Source organism: Macaca nemestrina, chromosome 14 (genome assembly GCF_043159975.1).
Source record: "Macaca nemestrina isolate mMacNem1 chromosome 14, mMacNem.hap1, whole genome shotgun sequence".
NCBI lineage: Eukaryota > Metazoa > Chordata > Mammalia > Primates > Cercopithecidae > Macaca > Macaca nemestrina.
Window position 1 is genome coordinate 54,833,855 of NC_092138.1, and position 21,107 is coordinate 54,854,961.

Consider the following 21,107-nt stretch of genomic DNA (forward strand, 5'->3'; position numbering starts at 1 on the left):
GTTTGGACAACATTATAAAGTAAATAGAACTAACAGACATCTATAGCACACTCCACTCAACAACAGTAGAATAAACATTTTTCTCAAGTGCACATAGAGTATTCCCTGTGAATGATAATATGCTAGCCCATATGCCAAGAATCAATAAATTTAAAAGTATTAAAATTATATAAACAATGTTCTTTGGTAACAATGGAATTAAGTTAAAAATTAATACCAATAGGAAATTTGAGTAATTAATATGCAAAAAAACCCATATTCCTAAATAGCTAATAGGTTAAACAAGAGATTCCAAAATAAATCAAAAAATATGTTATTGTAATTAAACAGAAAATTCACATTAAACTTATGGAATGCAATTAAAGTTGCAAAATAAATTAGTTAACATTGATGAAACTGACAAATCCTAGAAAATCACAGAGTAATAAAACTGACTCAGGAAGAATTAGAAAATTAGAATAAAATTATAACAAGTAAAAAGAAAGGTTTAGTAATCAAAAATTTCTCAAAAGAAAAGTTCAGGACTAAATGGCTTCACTGGTGAGCTCTACCAAATATTTAAAAAATATTTAATACCATTTTTTTCACAAATTATTCAAAACATAGAAGAAGTGGAAATATTACTCAATTCATTTTATGAGGCTTGTATCATTCAATTTTAAAGCCAACAAAGTCATAACAAGGAAATTACTGCCCAATTACTCAAATGGGTATAGATACAAAAATCCTCAATGAAGTATAAAAAAACTAAATTAAGCAACAGATAAAAAAGAAGTATGCACCATCAACAATTGAGATTTGAACCATTGAGATTTCTTCATGTTGCATAGGAATGCAAGTTTGTTTTACATCTGAAGATCAATTAAGATAATACACTATATATTATACAATAAAGAGTAAAAGCCATGTTATCTCAATAGATATAGAAGTGCCATTTAACAAAATATACTGATCTTGCATTATAAAAATATTCAACACACTTAGAAAAGAACTTCCTCAATTTGAAAAAAGGTATCTACAAAAAAACTCAGCTAACCTCAGAATAAATGGGGGAAGAGCGAATGGTTTGTCCCTTAGATTAGGAACATGACAAATATGTCGTTTTTCACAATTTGTTTTTAACATTTTACTGGAAGTTCTAGTCAGGGCAATTTAGCAATAAATTAAATAAAAGGCATTTAGATGATAAAAAAAGAAATAAAACTATGCGTATTCGTAGATGCATTATCTATATAAGAAAACCTTTAAGAACCCACTAAATTATACTATGAGGATTAATGAACAAGTTCCAATAAGTTTCAGGATACAAATAAATACATTTTTACAGCAAATTATTTTCTCTGTATGCTAGCAATACATAACCCAGAAAAATAGTAAGAAAAACAATACTAGTTATAAAAGTAAAGTAATAAAATTTTAAAAAGAAATTTAATGAAAGAAGCATAAAACTTATATTGCAAAAATTACAAAACATTGTAAACAGTAAAAGAAGAGTTAAGGAAATGGAAATATATCCCATATTCATGAATTGGAAGACTTAATATCACTAAGATGGCACTATTCTGTAAATTGATATACAAATTAAATGCCGTATCTAATTCTTATCTAAATTCTATATGGTTTATTTGAAGAATTTCCAAGCTGATACAAAAAGTCATATGGAAACTCAAGTGCTCAGAATAGGCAAAACAATCTTGAAAAATAACAAAGTTGGAAGAATCAGACTTCCTAATTTCAAAATTTATTGCAGTACCAGTGTCTTGTGACTGCAGTTAAGACAGTGTGGTACTATCATAAGGAGAGACATATAAATCGATGGAATATAATTGAGAGTCCAGAAATAACTCCTGATAATTATGGCCAATTAATTTTCAACAAGGATGTTAAAATAATTCAATGATAAAAGATAGTTGTTTTTTAACAAATGGTGCTGGAGCAACTGGATAGCTGTATGCAAAATATATATATATATATATATATGTATAATCTCTATACAATATCAAAAATTAACTCAAAATGGAATAAGTCTCTGAACATGTGTTAAAAGTTCTAAACTTGTGAAAGAAAATGGTTTCTTGACACCAAAATCACAAGCACCAGAAAGAAAAACTGTATAAATTAAACTTGATCAAATTTAAAACCTTTTTTGCTTCCAATAATACCGTAAAGAAAGAACAAAGACAACCCAGGGAGGTGGAGAAAGTATTCACATGATGCATATCTGATAAAAGGCTTGTATCTGTAATATATAAAGAACTCTTACATTTGTTTGTGTCCTTTTTTATTTCACTGAGCAGTGGTTTGTAGTTCTCCTTGAAGAGGTCCTTTACATCTCTTGTAAGTTGGATTCCTAGGTATTTTATTCTCTTTGAAACTATTGTGAATGGGAGTTCATTCACGATTTGGCTCTCTGTTTGTCTGTTACTGGTGTATAAGAATGCTTGTGATTTTTGCACATTGATTTTGTATCCTGAGACTTTGCTGAAGTTGCTTATCAGCTTAAGGAGAATTGGGGCTGAGACGATGGGGTTTTCTAAATATACAATCATGTCATCTGCAAACAGGGACAATTTGATTTCTTCTTTTCCTAACTGAATACCCTTTATTTCTTTCTCTTGCCTGATGCCCTAGCCAGAAATTCCAACACTATGTTGAATAGGAGTGGTGAGAGAGGGCATCCCTGTCTTGTGCCAGTTTTCAGGAGGAATGCATCCAGGTTTTGCCCATGCAGTACGATATTGGCTGTGGGTTTGTCATAAATAGCTCTTATTATTTTGAGATACGTTCCATCAATACCAAATTTATTGAGAGTTTTTAGCATGAAGGGCTGTTGAATTTTTTCAAAGGCCTTTTCTGCATCTATTGAGATAATCACGTGGTTTTTGTCTTTGGTTCTGTTTATATGCTGGATTTCATTTATTGATTTGTGTATGTTGAGCCAGGCTTGCATCCCAGGGATGAAGCCCACTTGATCGTGTTGGCTAAGCTTTTTGATGTGTTGCTGGATTCGGTTTGCCAGTATTTTATTGAGGATTTTTGCATTGATGTTCATCAGGGATATTGGTCTAAAATTCTCTTTTTTTGTTGTATCTTTGTCAGGCTTTGTTATCAGGATGATGTTGACCTCGTAAAATGAGATCACTTGGACACAGGAAGGGGATCATCACACACTGGGTCCTATTGTTGGGTGCGGGGAGGGACAGCATTAGGAGATATACCTGACGTAAATGACGAGTTAATGGGTGCAGCACACCAACATGGTACATGTATACATATGTAACAAACCTGCACGTTGTGCACATGTACCCTAGAACTTAAATTAAAAAAAAAAAAGAACTCTTACAACATAGCAATAAAAAGGCAAATAACCCAATAAAAAATGGACAAACAGTATTCAAGAAAGATAAATTATTATCTTCAACTTTTTTGGCAAACACAAGACATTACTTTACACTTATGCAGATGAATATAATAAAAAAGAAGTGATGACTGTTGATAAGAATGTGGAGAAATCAGAACCTTCAAGTATGGCTGTTGAGACTGTAAATGTTGAGACTGTAAATCTCCCTTTGGGAAATATTCTGGAAGATCCTCAAAGGTAAAACGTAGAGTTCTCACAAGACCCAGCAATTCTATTCATAGATACATATCCAAAATAAGTAATAATATATGTCCACACAATAATATTACACGAATGTTCACAGCAGTGTTATTCTTTATAACTAGAAAGTAGAAACAACCCAAATGTCTGTGAATTGTTAAATGGATAAACAAAGCATGGTATATTCATTAAATAGACCACTATTTAAAATAAAATAGGAATCAAATCAAATACTGATAGATGCTATAAAGTGAATAATATTTGAAAACATTTTTCTACGTGTAATAATCCAGTTACAAATATCCTCATCACATTATTTTATTTATATTACATGTACAGAATAGGCAAATGGAATGTTATTGGTTGCCTAGCACTTAGGGGGAAGTGGGGAGGTGAGAGAGGGAGGAGTTAAGGAGAAACGGAGGATTACTGCAGATGTGTTTGAGGTTTCCTTCTGGAGTGATGAAAATATTCTAAAATTGATGATGGTGATAATGCACAACCCTGTGAATATACTAAAACCCATAGAGTTATACACTTCAAATAGGTAAATTGTATATATTTGAATTATATAATAATACAGTTATTAAATTAGTATCTATTTCATATTACTTACATTTTATGTATAATTAGTAATACGTGTATATATTTATGTGTGTGAGTAAAAGTACTTAAATGCATATATTTATTTGTGAGAGAAAGTAAAAAGTACAGCATGTATGTCTTTGAATGATATCTGGAATCCTGAAATAATCGTTTATCTTTATATAAATGAACATTCTATTTCCTGAATAACATTTATTCTAACTTATTGTAGTATTAGTGCCCACTAAGTGAACAGTCTTCCAGAATATTTCTGATGGTTATGGTTACTAATAAAACTTCAACTACTGAATTTTCATCACTAAGACTGACAAATCCATAGGAAAGGACAGTATGAAGTAAAAGCAAAATTCCATAATCTTTAAGAATTTCCTTAAGGAGATATCAATTTTGAATAAATCATGAAAATTTGCTCCCCTGGTTTGTAAACAAATGGTTACTTAATTGAAAATTTGTCCTAAAGCGCTACAGTGATAATCTCACTTCCGTATTATTCAGACTTTGCTCCAAGCATTTGCATTTCGATTCACATTTTGGCATTTTGCAATATGTACATGCTACATAATCAAATGGCATGAAATATTCAGATAAAACATAACACGTCAATATGGTGTTTTGAAAAATAAAGTTACAAAAAGTGTCTTTATTTATAACTTGAAAAATAAAGTTACAAAAAAGTGTTCATTAGGAGATAATATATACATTAGGAAATGTGTGTATATATGAGAGAAATATAACATGTATGTGCTATTTGTATACATGAGAAATACAGGATTAGTTTTATAATTGACAAGCTTATTTACAGTATTAGTATTTATAGAAATTATTTTTTTCCCTACAGAAATGCTGTATGGATGTACTTTCCTCTCATTCACCACTGCTGAATTGTTTACTTTTATTCCAAATGTCACAACTACAAGAATTTATTGCAAAAACATTCTAACCACTGATATGAAATTAACTTCATGCTCTCCGGGAATTTAGACATCTTAGAATATAATTATGAAAGATGATCTCTGAATATTTTTTTCTATTCCAGTATTAGGCAACAGTACCAATTCATCTAATTCTGACCTCCTTGAATAGGATCAAATATCTAAATCAGCATTGTGATCTTTGCTTATAATCTTCTATAACATTTGTTTTATTTCTTGTTTACTTTTGAGAAAATTTCCCTAAAAAGTGAAAGCTGGAGTCAAGAACAATGTATAGTGAAATAAAAGAAATCTGGGCTTTCACATTCTGCTTTTAATTCAAGAGGAAAAAAAAAAAAAAAAAAAAAAAAAACACCTCAACCTTTTCCCTGTAAGTACATTTTTATATAGAAACATTTTATTCTTAACCTATAAAACTGGTCAAAAAATAATAATAAACTACTAGTATGGCTAACATCTTTCTGATACAGCCTTACCCAAACAACAGAATTACCTTATGCTGCAAAGAATTTGACTCTCTTGGCCAGCAATAAGGTCTAAAAGATCCGAAGCAATCTAGCCGCACTGAAATTCTGAGGACTCCCTTCTCACTGAAGAACAACTTCAGGGTTTGGTGCCAAATTTAAGCAAGAGAGAGACCTTAGAGAGGCAGGCAAGGCAAGTTCCACATAAAAGTCATTCTCAGCAAACTATCACAAGAACAGAAAACCAAACACCACATTTTCTCATAAGTGGGAGTTGAACAATGAGAACACATGAACACAGTGAGGGGAACATCACACACTGGGAACTGTCGCGGGCTGGGGGGCTAGCAGAGGGATAGCATTAGGAGAAATACCTAACGTAGGTGACAGGTTGATGGGTGCAGCAAACCACCATGGCACGTGTATACCTATGTAACAAACCTGCATGTTCTGCACATGTACCCCAGAACTTAAAGTAGAAAAATAAACAAATAAATAGAAGTCTAAAATTGGAGGAGGGAAATGGAAGCAGGAAATCTGACAAAGCAACCTACCATAGTTTTTAATGCTACCCTAAAATGACAGAAGTTGAAGTTCTGTAAAGCTGGAAACGCTATGAGTCAAACTTTTTTCTTTATGTTTGTAAAAACAAATTAAAATAGGAATAAACAAGGGGCAAGTATTGAATTTAAATTCCATAGAAAATTATTTTAAGAAGAATAGGAATAAGGAGCATTATGACATCCTGACAAACATTTTAAACATACTAGAAAGAAAACAGTAATACTAAAGGAACCAATTTGTAATATATTATTTCAAAACAAGTTGGAAGACATTATTATACACAAAAATGTGAAAGAACAACATAAAAAGCATTACAAAAACTTAGATGACAATTCAAGACAGATGAATTAATATGAAAGGAGATAATGTGAAAGGAATATTTATTTTAATGAAGACTAAACTAGGAGAAATGCACATGGTTTAATATGCACAACAAAAATTTCTTGAGAGATGAACAAAAGAACATTTTAAAAATATACAATAACAAAGGATGGGATGAAAAATATTAGAGAGAAAGTAATGAGTATTGAGGATTGATAAAGAGGATTGAACATATAGACACTACAGTTCCTGAAGAACCTAAGGCAAGTATCAGAGAAAATAATTATTAATATGTTCCTTTAAGGTAAATTATCTTTTAAAAAGTTTAAATTTTACATTAATGGAATCACTGTACATCTGAGAATATTGACTAAAATGATAAAAATCTATCCAAGTGAAACTATTGCACTTCAAGGAAGATAAGGAAAAAATTAAACATATGACTTTGAAGGAAAATGAAACTAGAATCTTATCAGACTTTCAACAGCAATTTTCATGTGAAGATAGAGTAATATATCTAAGATATTCAAGGAAAGAACATGTGAACCGTGGATGTGAAGGATAGAAACTGTTATCAAGTGGCAGAAACTCAGGGAATGTAGTTCCCAGGAGTTCTTCCTAAAGATTTTACTCAGAGCAGGCTTCAGGAAAGCAAGACAACCAGAGAGATTCAGGCATAAAAGGTGGCGTGAGCGCTAATTGTTTCTATAGGATCAAAATTCAGTGAGAATTAAAAAGGGGAGAAAATAGCATGCAATGGCTATCTGATCTGATAATTAAGATATATTGCAACTATTACCAAATGAGAAGATAATGAGGTTAGCGTATGTCAACATTTAAAAGCATGTTCAATAATAATTGGTGATAAATAAAAATATTAATATCATTAATCTGTAACTGTTGTATGTAAAGAAGATACTGAAAATATGTAATTATCAGTTATATTAATCCTATCATCACCTATTTTTATTGAAAACCAGAATTCTCAGTGTGGAATTAAGAAGATTCAGATGTAACGTGGAAGAGATTAAGTAAAATCCTTGTGATGCTGCCACATAAGGAAAAGAAATAGCAGCAATGAAACATGAGGTATTTTACCATTAAAAATACACACACACACACACACACACACACACACAGAGACAGAGAGAGAGAGAGATTTCCTAGATAGTGTATATGCCTAGTTTCATTCATTAAAAATGTCCTAGAAACAATGACCAGTGCAGAAGCAGTTGGCTTCCATAACACCAATAATGGACCTGATACGTCATTTCCTATTAGAAGAAAGCAGAGCTTCATGGAGCAACAGTTGGTTCTCGCTGTGGGGCAGAAACTATACAATAATCCTGAGACATCTTGACATACAGTTATTTAAGAAAGATCTCCAAGATATAAAAGGACTCTGGACCTCTCCCCAGTATAAAAGCATTACTGAATGAAAATAACAGCAACTTATTCTTCCATTAGGTTTGTTCTTGCATTAGGTTAAAACACATAGTACCTAAAGTAAGAATTTAAGTTCAGACAAAATATTGACAATAATCAATATGTCCTTGTTAGTAATTTATTTTTTAAAAAATTTTGCTTTAAATTCTGGGATACATGTGCAGAACGTGCAGGTTTGTTAAATAGGTATATATGTGCCATGGTGGTTTGCTGCACCTATCAACCTGTCATCTAGGTTTTAACCCCCGCATGCATTAGGTATTTGTCCTAATGCTGTCCCTCCCCATGTTCCTAACCCCCTGACCGGCCCCTGTGTGTGATATTCCCCTCCCTGTGTCCATGTGTTCCCATTGTTCAATTCCTGATTATGAGTGAGAACATACAGTGTTTGTTTGTTTTTTTGTTTTTCTCAGTTAGTTTGCTGAGACTGATGGCTTCCAGCTTCATCCATGTCCCTGCAAGGGACATGAATTCATTCTTTTGTATGGCTGCGTAGTATCCCATGGTGTATATGTGACACATTTTTAAGAATACACTTCTGTGACAAAATGCAGGCTAAATTCTCAAAATATGAAAAACGTTGTGCATTCTGGACCAACTCCTAAAAAGAATGCTTAAGTATTTAGGAGGTGGGGTCATTGCTTTCACACAATGAACACCAACTGATTTTTAGACCAACTTCAAGTTAGTTGTTTATCAAACCATTTTGAAAAGGTCAGTTTTTGTGTTAGTTTTGAATTCGCATTATGCATCAAAGCAGTAGTTTATCTGGTACAGGTCATAGGATTTTGATATATTGTAAGAGAGATTTTTTTTTAAAAATTTCTCTAATGAGGCACATCTAGAATAACAGAAAGTTGTTTGTGGTTTCTGGGATTAAGCTAAACAAATAATGCTCTCCCTAGTGATTACCTATCATATCAAAATCTTAATGAACAACTGATATAGATAATATAAAGGAGTTTTTATCATAGTAGAAAACATTCATCTGTTATATATTCACAATAAATTATTAGACATCAATAAACCTATTGTTATGACAAGAATTTAATACAATGTATAATTTTAAATGGTCACAGTGAATGAACAACTGCCACTTCTAAGGCCCACCCACCAACTCAATCCAATTGCAGGAAACATGGATATTTTTATGATTCTAGTTTTGCAAATAATCGTAATATTTTTAAAAATAATTATGTGTTTACCTAGAACCCAGAACCACACTAACAGGCCCTTGGGAAAAAAAAAATCTTTCTAGCATTACTAGGTTGAGGTTTTAATCAAAAGGAGTTCAGAAATTGTGAATACCTCAGTTGACTAAGGTATAAATATTAATTTCTAAATATTAGAAGTAGCTGAAAAGTAACAGAAGTCTAGTTCATTATTGATCTCATGATCAATCCCTGCTTACTCTAGAAAAATCACTTTCCTATCTATTGGTAATTTCACTGCTTTATGGATTTGATGCCTCCTTTAATATCCCTATTGATAGCTAGATCAACACTTACTTATTTATAACTATACTTGTATTGCTTTACTTTGTGTACACAGAAGTCCCTTGAAACCTGAACACTTAATCATTCTCCTATTTTTACAATACTAAAGGGTTAAATGTCGCTGGAGAAGAACCTGTGAAATTGCTATAAAAGTTAGCAATTAGAAAAGTGGTCAACTTGCTGATATCTTCCAAGTAACAGTTGGTTATTTATTTTAAAGCATCTAAGAAGTACTCTATTGTTTATCTTGAAGCCTAGATATTTCCCATGTCTATTCAAATGTAAATACAAAGATTTATAACACATGATACCAAACAATTCTTACCTAAATCTAGCATCTTCTGAATCATATACTCAAATTTGACAAATGAAATATCATTAACCTAATGTAAATCCTCCATTTTCTGCATTGACATAAGATAAATAAAAGGAAATCCCTTCTACCAGATATCGTTTCAATCCTAGTAAATTTGTTCACACTCATGTCCATCTGGGGAATGTAGACCAGGCTTGGACTTAAGAAGATAGAACATGATGCATTTATAAAACTAGAGTTCCTAGATTAATACACTCTCAGCAGTAATTTGAAACAGAGAAAAAAATCATCCAACTAATACAATTAGAACACACTAATACTTGTCTGTACGTGGACCAAAAATGTGAGTGGTATTTGTCCTGAAAAATCATATTTTAAGCCTGAGCTTCCATGGCTACGTATGTCAAGTATATAAGATCTGCAGTGTTAAAACCAACAAATAGAAAGCTATAATAAAACTTAATCAAAGGCCTGTTTTACTTAGACATCCAAAACCAAAATGGGTTACCCAAAGTCATGAAACACAAAGGTAAAACTAACATTTAGTCTTAATTTAATTAACTTTAACTAACTTTAGTTGCTAGTCTTCCATGGAGCAGATTATATACATGACCAGAAGATTTAAGTTTTGTGTTGACATCAGATGACAAGCCAGGAGCTTGGGTTTTTTTTGTTTTTCTTTATTTTTGTGTATTTCTGTATGTATGTGTGTTTTGAGTTATTTTCTTTGGTTAATTGTTTTATCATAATTAAAATTTTAATCAAAATTTACAAAACGTAATTTAATGAAAATGATAGATTGTCATAATAAAACTTTACAGTAAAAATTCAGCCAATTGGTTATTCTGAAAGCTTGACTACTATTCAATCAATATGCTTCATTCAAAGAAAAAGAAAAAAAAAACCACTCAGCAATCACAAATTTCTTTTTTTTAAATTATTATTTTTATGGAGGTAACTTCATGTGGTACACAGGGATCACCCATTTCGGTTGCATATACTTAGTTGCCTGAGAACTGTTGCCACAAAGACTCCCTACACTTAGGCCTATTTTCTTTGGCTTCAGTATTAAGGATCACTGCTTTTGCAGATTGTGTTTCTCGTTTATCTGTATTTCATGACCAATCTGTCTTAATTCTGTTTTAACGGCCTCCTGGTCTTCTTAACTAGTGAAAGAGCTGAGGCCAGGCGTGGTGGCTCATGCCTGTAATCCCAGAACTTTGGGAGGCCAAGGTGGGCGGATCACCTGAGGTCGGGAGTTTAAGACCAGGGTGACCAATATGGCAAAACCCCATGTCTACTAAAAACACAAAAATTAGCCAGGAGTGGTGACGGGTGCCTGTAATCCTAGCTGCTGGGGATGCTGAGGCAGGAGAATTGTTTGAACCAGGGAGGCGGAAGTTGCGGTGAACCGAGATCAAGCCATTCTTTGTGCTCCAGCCTGGGTGACAAGAGCAAAACTCCGTCTCAAAAAAAAAAAAAATAAAAATAAAAGAGTTGAGTGATGGTACCTGTCTTTGACTCAAAAAACAAACGACAACACAAACAAAAAAACTTGTCATGTTTACCATATTCTGCAAAATTTTCAGAAACTGAGTCTACTTCCTCCTCATAACCAGGTCATCAAGCCAACAGTTCTAATGACTAATACTATTTTCATTTGGCTGTAAAAGGAATGATCCAATTGTCTTTTCTGTGTCTGTTTTCCTTGCAATAGTTTTTCTCATATGTACCTGTGTCTGTATTTCATTTAAACTTGTGGTTGAAGTTACCTGACGTTAGTGTTCTCTATATCTGTAAGTGAAGGAAGTCTCATTATTGTACCAGACAAAAAATAATTAGATTTTATAATGATGTGTTTTTATGTGTATCCTTCACATAGCCCCTTTGAATATGTATGGATTGTAGGAATTTGCCAATATATACATCATGCTTGTGTTTAATTAAAACAGACAGATCAAAGGAAGGGAAATGTATAGAAAGAGGTAAAAAATTAAACAAGTTTTGATTATAGAGTACAAAGGTTGTTTGGCTTGTGTAATAACACTTGTATGGAGATATTAGGTGTCGAGTTTGTACTGCACTTCATAAATTCTGAATTACTACACAAGAAATCTGAAAAGATGAGTGCATCAATTTTAATATTTCTATCTCAAGAAGTTGAGACTCCCTATAGAAATGCAAAAAGAAGTCATGTCCAGAAATGAGAAAAAGCTTACTGGACGAATTACACTCTGTTAAATATTGAACCTGAGCTTCTAGCTTTACTCAAATATGACAAATTCTGGTACTACAGAAAATGGCACAAATCAAATAGGAAGAATTTCCAAGACTAAGAACACTCTTTGATAGTCAAGTTCAGAAATATTGGCTATGCTCTTCAGAAAAAGGCAAGCCCAAGTCTCGTTACTTTCCTGCGAATTTGCTACAATTATTTTGTCGCGAGAGTGACATGTTTCTGAAAAGAGTGCTATGTCTTTGTTTACATCCAGGAAGAACTGATAACTCAGATTACAAAAACTCTTAAATTTGAAGGAGTTATTGTTCTAATTGACTTATAAAAATAAATAAGTACTAATAACTTAAATAAGAGATAATTCTTATAAAAAGAAGAAACTGAGCTTCTAATGACTTAAATATCTTGGCCCTTTAAGAAAAAAAAGTCTCATTGAAAATACCTGTCAAGAAAAAGTAAACTGTAATATCTATGGCAGATGCATAGGTAAGAAAAAAAAGCAACTTAATATTAGGCTACCAAAAAATATTCTTATCTTTAAAACCACTTAATAGTAAATAAATACCAAATCATATAAAAGTTAAAACTGATACCAGGTTTCCATTCAGGGTGAATTCTTGGACATGATCATTTGTTTGGGTTAATACATTTCATCTTGAAAGCGTTATATTTTATTTTATTCAATACATTCTTTTTCTCAGAAAGCTTTAGTTTGATTCCTTTTTCCTATAATTTATTATGCTAATTTTAACATTTGTTTTTATTTTTGTTTTTATTTACTCAAACCATACTTCATACTATGTTTTATGAATCAAAATACATCAAATTACTTAGTGTCATAATACATGTAAAATACACATATGCTTTAATAAATTAAATGTTTTGCATTGCTGTCTTCAAAATGTATTTATTCTTAGGAACTTCTGACATGCTGCAAGCATGTGGATTAAGTAAATCTATATATACCAGATATATAAAATTTTAAAGTGCCATCTTTCTGGCAAACTTTAATCAAAATAATTATAAAGAACGTGCCCCTCAGGCTACAATGGTAAAACAAGACCTTAAGTTAATTACTTATTGTGAACGTTTGAAAAATCAGATAAAATATGTAAAACAACTGTTTTCAGACATTAGACAAGCAAAACAAGACTATGATATTTGTGGAAGGGAAACAAATAAAATGAACCCATCAGCAGCCCAGGCTTTCAGACTGGAGCTGATCACTTCTTGGCAGTAGACCCAGGTAGGGAACTTACACAGCAGAGCTGGCATGGGGAACTGAGATGTAGACAGTAATGTGGGGAGGTTGAGATGCCTGGGAGTTTGGGGGCAGAATAATTCCAGAGAGTAAGGAGATATATAGAAAAAGAGTTCCAGAAACCAGTGATTCAAATAAACAATAAAATAATAAAAAGTGTCAATGAATAATGTTGGAAGTTCATTAACAAAACTGAAATAGAATCTAAATTAAAATAAATACATGAAATGAAAGGTCATTAGAATTATGACATTCTTAAGGTCATTGCATTTTTTAATTTTATTTTTTATTATACTTTAAGTTCTAGGGTACATGTGCACAACATGCAGGTTTGTTACATAAGTATACATGTGCCATGTTGGTGTGCTGCCCCCATTAACTCGTCATTTACATTAGGTATATCTCCTAATGCTATCCCTCCCCCCTCCCCCAACCCCACAACAGGCCCCAGTGTGTGATGTTCCCCTTCCTGTGTCCAAGTGTTCTCATTGTTCAATTCCCACCTATGAGTGAGAACATGTGGTGTTTGGTTTTCTGTTCTTGCAATAGTTTGCTGAGAATGATGGTTTCCAGCTGCACCCATGTCCCTACAAAGGACATGAACTCATCCTTTTTTATGGCTGCATAGTATTCCATGGTGTATATGTGCCACATTTTCTTAATCCAGTCTGTCACTGATGGACATTTGCGTCTGTTTCAAGTCTTTGCTATTGTGAATAGTGCCGCAATGAACATATGTGTGCATGTGTCTTTATAGCAGCATGATTTATAATCCTTTGGGTACATACCCAGTAATGGGATGGCTGGGTCAAATGGTATTTCTAGTTCTAGATCCTTGAGGAATCCCCACACTATCTTCCACAATGGTTGAACTAGTTTACAGTCCCACCGACAGTGGAAAAGTGTTCCTATTTCTCCACATCCTCTCCAGTACCTGTTGTTTCCTGACTTTTTAAGGATCGCCATTCTAACTGGTGTGAGATGGTATCTCATTGTGGTTTTGATTTGCATTTCTCTGATGGTGAGTGATGATGACCATTTTTGCATGTGTCTGTTGACTGCATAAATGTCTTCTTTTGACTAGTGTCTGTTCACATCCTTTGCCCACTTTTTGATGGGGTTGTTTTTTTCTTGTAAATTTGTTTGAGTTCTTTGTAGCTTCTGAATATTAGCCCTTTGTCACATAAGTAGATTGCAAAAATTTTCTCCCATTCTGTAGGTTGCCTGTTCACTCTGATGGTAGTTTCTTTTGCTGTGCAGAAGCTCTTTAGTTTAATTAGATCCCATTTGTCAATTTTGGCTTTTGTTGCCATTGCTTTTGGTGTTTTAGACATGAAGTCCTTGCCCATGCCTATGTCCTGAATGGCATTGCCTAGGTTTTCTTCTAGGGTTGTTATGGTTTTAGGTCTAACATTTAAGTCTCTAATCCATCTTGAATTAATTTTTGTATAAGGTGTAAGAAAGGGATCCAATTTCAACTTCTACTTATGCAGTGGCATGATCTTGGCTAACTGCAAGACCTGGCTCCCAGGTTCACACCATTCTCCTGCCTCAGCCTCCTGAGTAGCTGGGACTACAGTTGCCTGCCCCCACGCACGACAATTTTTTTTTTTTTTTGTATTTTTAGTAGAGACAGGGTTTCACTGTGTTAGCCAGAATGGTCTCGATCTCCTGACCTCATGATCCATCCACCTCGGCCTCTCAAAGTGCTGGGATTACAGGCATGAGCCACCACGCCTGGCCCACACCCAGGTGATTACCAAAGCCTGGCAGAGACACAACAAAAAAAGAGAATTTTAGACCAACATTCCTGATGAACATCGATGCAAAAAATCCTCAATAAAATACTGGCAAATGAAATCCGGCAACACATCAAAAAGCTTAGCCACCATGATCAAGTGGGCTTCATCCCTGGGATGCAAGGCTGGTTCAGCATATGCAAATCAATAAATGTAATCCAGCATATAAACAGAAACAAAGACAAAAACCAGATGATTATCTCAATAGATGCAGAAAAGGCTTTTGACAAAATTCAACAGCTCTTCATGATTAAAACTCTGAATAAATTCGGTATTGATGGAACATATCTCAAAATAATAAGAGCTATTTATGACAAACCCACAGCCAATATCATACTGAATGGGCAAAAACTGGAAGCATTCCCCTTGAAAACTGGCACAAGACAGGGATGCCCTCTCTCACCACTCCTATTCAACATAGTGTTGGAAATTCTGGCCAGGGCAATCAGGCAAGAGAAAGAAATAAAGGGTATTCAATTAAGAAAAGAGAAAGTCAAATTGTCCCTGTTTGCAGATGACATGATTGTGTATTTCGAAAACCCCACTGTCTCAGCCCCAAATCTCATTAAGCTGATAAGCAACTTCAGCAAAGTCTCAGGATACAAAATCAATGTGCAAAAGTCACGAGCATTCTTATACACCAATAACAGACAAACAGAGAGCCAAATCATGAGTAAACTCCCATTCACAATTGCTTCAAAGAGAATAAAATACCTAGGAATCCAACTTACAAGGGATGTGAAGGACCTCTTCAAGGAGAACTACAAACCACTGCTCGATGAGATAAAAGAGGACACAAACAAATGGAAGAACATTCTATGCTCATGGATAGGAAGAATCAATATTGTAAAAATGGCCATACTGCCCAAGGTAATTTATAGATTCAGTGCCATTCCCGTTAAGCTACCAATGACTTTCTTCGCAGCATTTGAAAAAACTGCTTTAATGTTCATATGGAACCAAAAAAGAGCCTGCATTGCCAAGACAGTCCTAAGCCAAAAGAACAAAGCTGGAGGCATCACGCTACCTGACTTCAAACTATACTACAAGGCTACAGTAACCAAAACAGCATGGTACTGGTACCAAAACAGAGATAGAGACCAATGGAACAGAACAGAGCCCTCAGAAATAACACCACACATCTACAACCATCTGATCTTTGACAAACCTGACAAAAACAAGAAATGGAGAAAGGATTCCCTATTTAATAAATGGTGCTAAGAAAACAGGTCATTGTATTTTTTAAGAAAAGAATCAAAATATTAACTTCATTGACTATCCATCTACTCAGACAACTTTTAAACACTATTTTGTTTTGTATTTTTTCATCCTATCCAAACTATTAGCCAAGACTCCAAAATTCTGCAGGATAGTATAACATTTTTCCTAAAAACAGTAACACAATTCTTATTAGCTGTGGAAAATTCTAGATAGAACATAGTAAATAAGTCTTGCCCTCCACCTTAATGGCCCTCCCCATCCCCATCCATAATGCTTTGAATTTTAAAAAAGACTGCATTTAAGATCTACATTTCTCAGAAAACATAAATTTTCATTCACATAAATCCTTTTAACATTTATCAAACACTAAGGATCTATGAATCAATCCAGTATAAGCAATGCTATCAGTTGGCTATTTTACATGCCATACCGGCATGAATCGAATCATAATTTTTATTATCTATTCTCAGATTTATTCTTCCAAATACAATTTAGCATTCTTATAATTTTCATAATTAACATCCAAGGAGCTTTTCTTGAAATTGCATAAAATTTGATATTATGTACCTAAACAAGACACATGGTGTTGCTCCTCCATTAATTATATTTTATCTACCTTTGTACTATTTTTTTATTTTCTTAAATAAGTTTTTAATATTAAATATCACTCTAGCATATATAGTTTATGATTTGATAAGTAACATTGGTAATTTTTCTTATTTTGTTTTTTAATAGATACATAGGCTATTGAGCGTTGTAGGTACATTTTTTTAACCAGAAAACATACTGAATTCTATTATTATTCTTATTATAATACTATGTGTTTTGTGACAAATTACATGATGAATAAGGCATACAAAGATGACTACAAAGATGAATAAGGCACAGCTTATTCATCAACATGCTGGACCACAATGGGTGAAAAATTGAATAAAAAATGTGTTTGTTGAAGAATAACTTAACATATCTACATTTTTTCTGTGTATAATATTATCTACCAGAAATATAGACAAAGGTTAGTGACAATTTACATAGCCTTGGTAGATAAATTGAGAGGATGTGTGGTGAAAATACAAGACATAAGACAGAAGATCAGTATGTGTATAAGGAAAAGCAAAGTTGGATCCTACTGGAAAAGTTACATCATCTTTAAACCAATTTCCTCATTAGTAAATTGAGGATAATTGCATTTTCTAAGGTCGTCATAAATATAAAATTAGACTATACATATAAAAGCACTTTAAGAAAAACAACACACTCTTAAGGCACATCATTTTAGAAATGTCTGTGAAAGAGAAACAATTCGTTTATGTTCTCCTAAATTGTCACATATTTTCTAAGGTAAGTGATAATAAATTAATAGAAGAATAAGGGCAGATTTCAATTATTTCATTTTTCTATTTTTATATGTAATGCTTACTCCTTTGTGTGGAAGTGTATATTTATTAAAACAGCTTTTGATGTTCTCTGACCAACAGTGATTACCAAGCAATCAAATTTATTGAACTGTGGAGAAAAATGGATATTCTTGAGCTCTCTATAAAAGGTACAGTAAATCTAGTAGCTGTGTAATTAACTTATAATTATGTAAGCAATAAAGGCATAATTATAAGATTGTTAATATGTTAAGATTATAAGGAATTTTCTGGCATTTAATTAACATTTACCGAGGCAGACTACAGCAAATTAAATATCAATTAATAAAAATAGTGACATTTATTTAGATACTCTATTAGTTGTCACAATTATTAGCTTGTTATCACTGGCTTTTAAAATTCTGATTAAGTGTGTAAAAATCTCTATGATTTTTATGTGTTAAAAATCTAATTATATTAGTATACTATAATTTTAAATTGATTACACATAATATCTCAATATTATCTTGTAAATTGATGCATAATGGACATACACTAGTGTATAAAGCCAAATAAACATGTTCTCAACAGCTGAGCAATCTTACAAACCCTCTCTCTCTTTGTAGTACCCAATGTTATAATCTTAAAATTTAAAAAAATATTAAACCTATGAGACAATTTATGTCTACAGCAAAACACGAAATATGGCTCTTCTATAGCTGTTCTATGTCTCTGACGTGGATCCATGACTTAGAATACGTGCTTTGAAACATATAGCTGACTGTCTAAGATACATCTATGTAAAGTCTAGCTTAACTGTTTTAGTCTTAATCATCTGGTCCTAGCAAGTACATTGAAGGTGATAGATGTCTTAACTAGTATAAAATACACATTCCATCCATATTAATTCTAAACACTCACCATTCAGTTCTTTCATTCATAATTTCCAGTTACCAACATGATATAAAATGTTTAAGAAGTATACTAACACAAAAGCCAAAACCTTTGTAAAAAATAAATTATTCTTCCATTTGTTTGTGTCCTCTTTTATTTCACTGAGCAGTGGTTTGTAGTTCTCCTTGAAGAGGTCTTTTACATCCCTTGTAAGTTGGATTCCTAGGTATTTTATTCTCTTTGAAGCAATTGTGAATGGAAGTTCATTCCTGATTTGGCTCTCTGTTTGTCTGTTACTGGTGTATAAGAATGCTTGTGATTTTTGCACATTAATTTTGTATCCTGAGACTTTGCTGAAGTTGCTTATCAGCTTAAGGAGATTTTGGGCTGAGACAATGGGGTTTTCTAAATATACAATCATGTCATCTGCAAACAGGGACAGTTTGACTTCTTCTTTTCCTAACTGAATACCCTTGATTTCTTTCTCTTGCCTAATTGCCCTAGCCAGAACATACCATGCTCATGGATAGGAAGAATCAATATCGTGAAAATGGCCATACTGCCCAAGGTAATTTATAGATTCAATGCCATCCCCATCAAGCTACCAATGAGTTTCTTCACAGAATTGGAAAAAACTGCTTTAAAGTTCATATGGAACCAAAAAAGAGCCCGCATCTCCAAGACAATCCTAAGTCAAAAGAACAAAGCTGGAGGCATCACGCTACCTGACTTCAAACTATACTACAAGGCTACAGTAACCAAAACAGCATGGTACTGGTACCAAAACAGAGATATAGACCAATGGAACAGAACAGAGTCCTCAGAAATAATACCACACATCTACAGCCATCTGATCTTTGACAAACCTGAGAGAAACAAGAAATGGGGAAAGGATTCCCTATTTAATAAATGGTGCTGGGAAAATTGGCTAGCCATAAGTAGAAAGCTGAAACTGGATCCTTTCCTTACTCCTTATACGAAAATTAATTCAAGATGGATTAGAGACTTAAATGTTAGACCTAATACCATAAAAATCCTAGAGGAAAACCTAGGTAGTACCATTCAAGACATAGGCATGGGCAAAGACTTCATGTCTAAAACACCAAAAGCAACGGCAGCAAAAGCCAAAATTGACAAATGGGATCTCATTAAACTAAAGAGCTTCTGCACAGCAAAAGAAACTACCATCAGAGTGAACAGGCAACCTACAGAATGGGAGAAAATTTTTGCAATCTACTCATCTGACAAAGGGCTAATATCCAGAACCTACAAAGAACTCAAACAAATTTACAAGAAAAAAACAAACAACCCCATCAAAAAGTGGGCAAAGGATATGAACAGACATTTCTCAAAAGAAGACATTCATACAGCCAACAGACACATGAAAAAATGCTCATCATCACTGGCCATCAGAGAAATGCAAATCAAAACCACAATGAGATACCATCTCACACCAGTTAGAATGGCGATCATTAAAAAGTCAGGAAACAACAGGTGCTGGAGAGGATGTGGAGAAATAGGAACACTTTTCCACTGTTGGTGGGATTGTAAACTAGTTCAACCATTATGGAAAACAGTATGGCGATTCCTCAAGGATCTAGAACTAGATGTACCATATGACCCAGCCATCCCATTACTGGGTATATACCCAAAGGATTATAAATTATGCTGCTATAAAGACACATGCACACGTATGTTTATTGCAGCACTATTCACAATAGCAAAGACTTGGAATCAACCCAAATGTCCATCAGTGACAGATTGGATTAAGAAAATGTGGCACATATACACCATGGAATACTATGCAGCCATCAAAAAGGATGAGTTTGCATCCTTTGTAGGGACATGGATGCAGCTGGAAACCATCATTCTTAGCAAACTATCACAAGAACAGAAAACCAAACACCGCATGTTCTCACTCATAGGTGGGAACTGAACAATAAGATCACTTGGACTCAGGAAGGGGAACATCACACACAGGGACCTATCATGGGGAGGGGGGAGGGGGGAGGGATTGCATTGGGAGTTATACCTGATGTAAATGATGAGTTGATGGGTGCAGCACACCAACATGGCACAAGTATACATATGTAACAAACCTGCACGTTATGCACATGTATCCTACAACTTAAAGTATAATAATAATAAATAAATTTAAAAAATAAAAATAAAAATAAAAAAATAAAAAAAATTAAATAAAAAAAATAAAAATAAATAAATAAATAAATAAATTATTACATTAGAAAAAAATTAAAGAAAGTGATCAGGAAAACCAACAAAAGTGATAGGTAAAATACCCTTAATTTATGACATTGTCACATAATAAGATAAATGATTGATTTATCCTGAAATAAGTTCAATTTTACCAATACATTGTGTGCACATCTTCTCCCATAAGAACTTACTTGAAAGAATGCTGCAGTTGTATATATTTGAAAATCTTTTCTTTGAATGTATAGGTATGTATTCATTTATGGAAGAGTCAGAGAAAACCTGCAGAAAAGAAATCTATACAAGTTCGTCAAACAGAACTTAAGCACAAAACTTTCAAATCATATCATACTTACTAAGTTATCAAAAAACTAGAAAACAGAA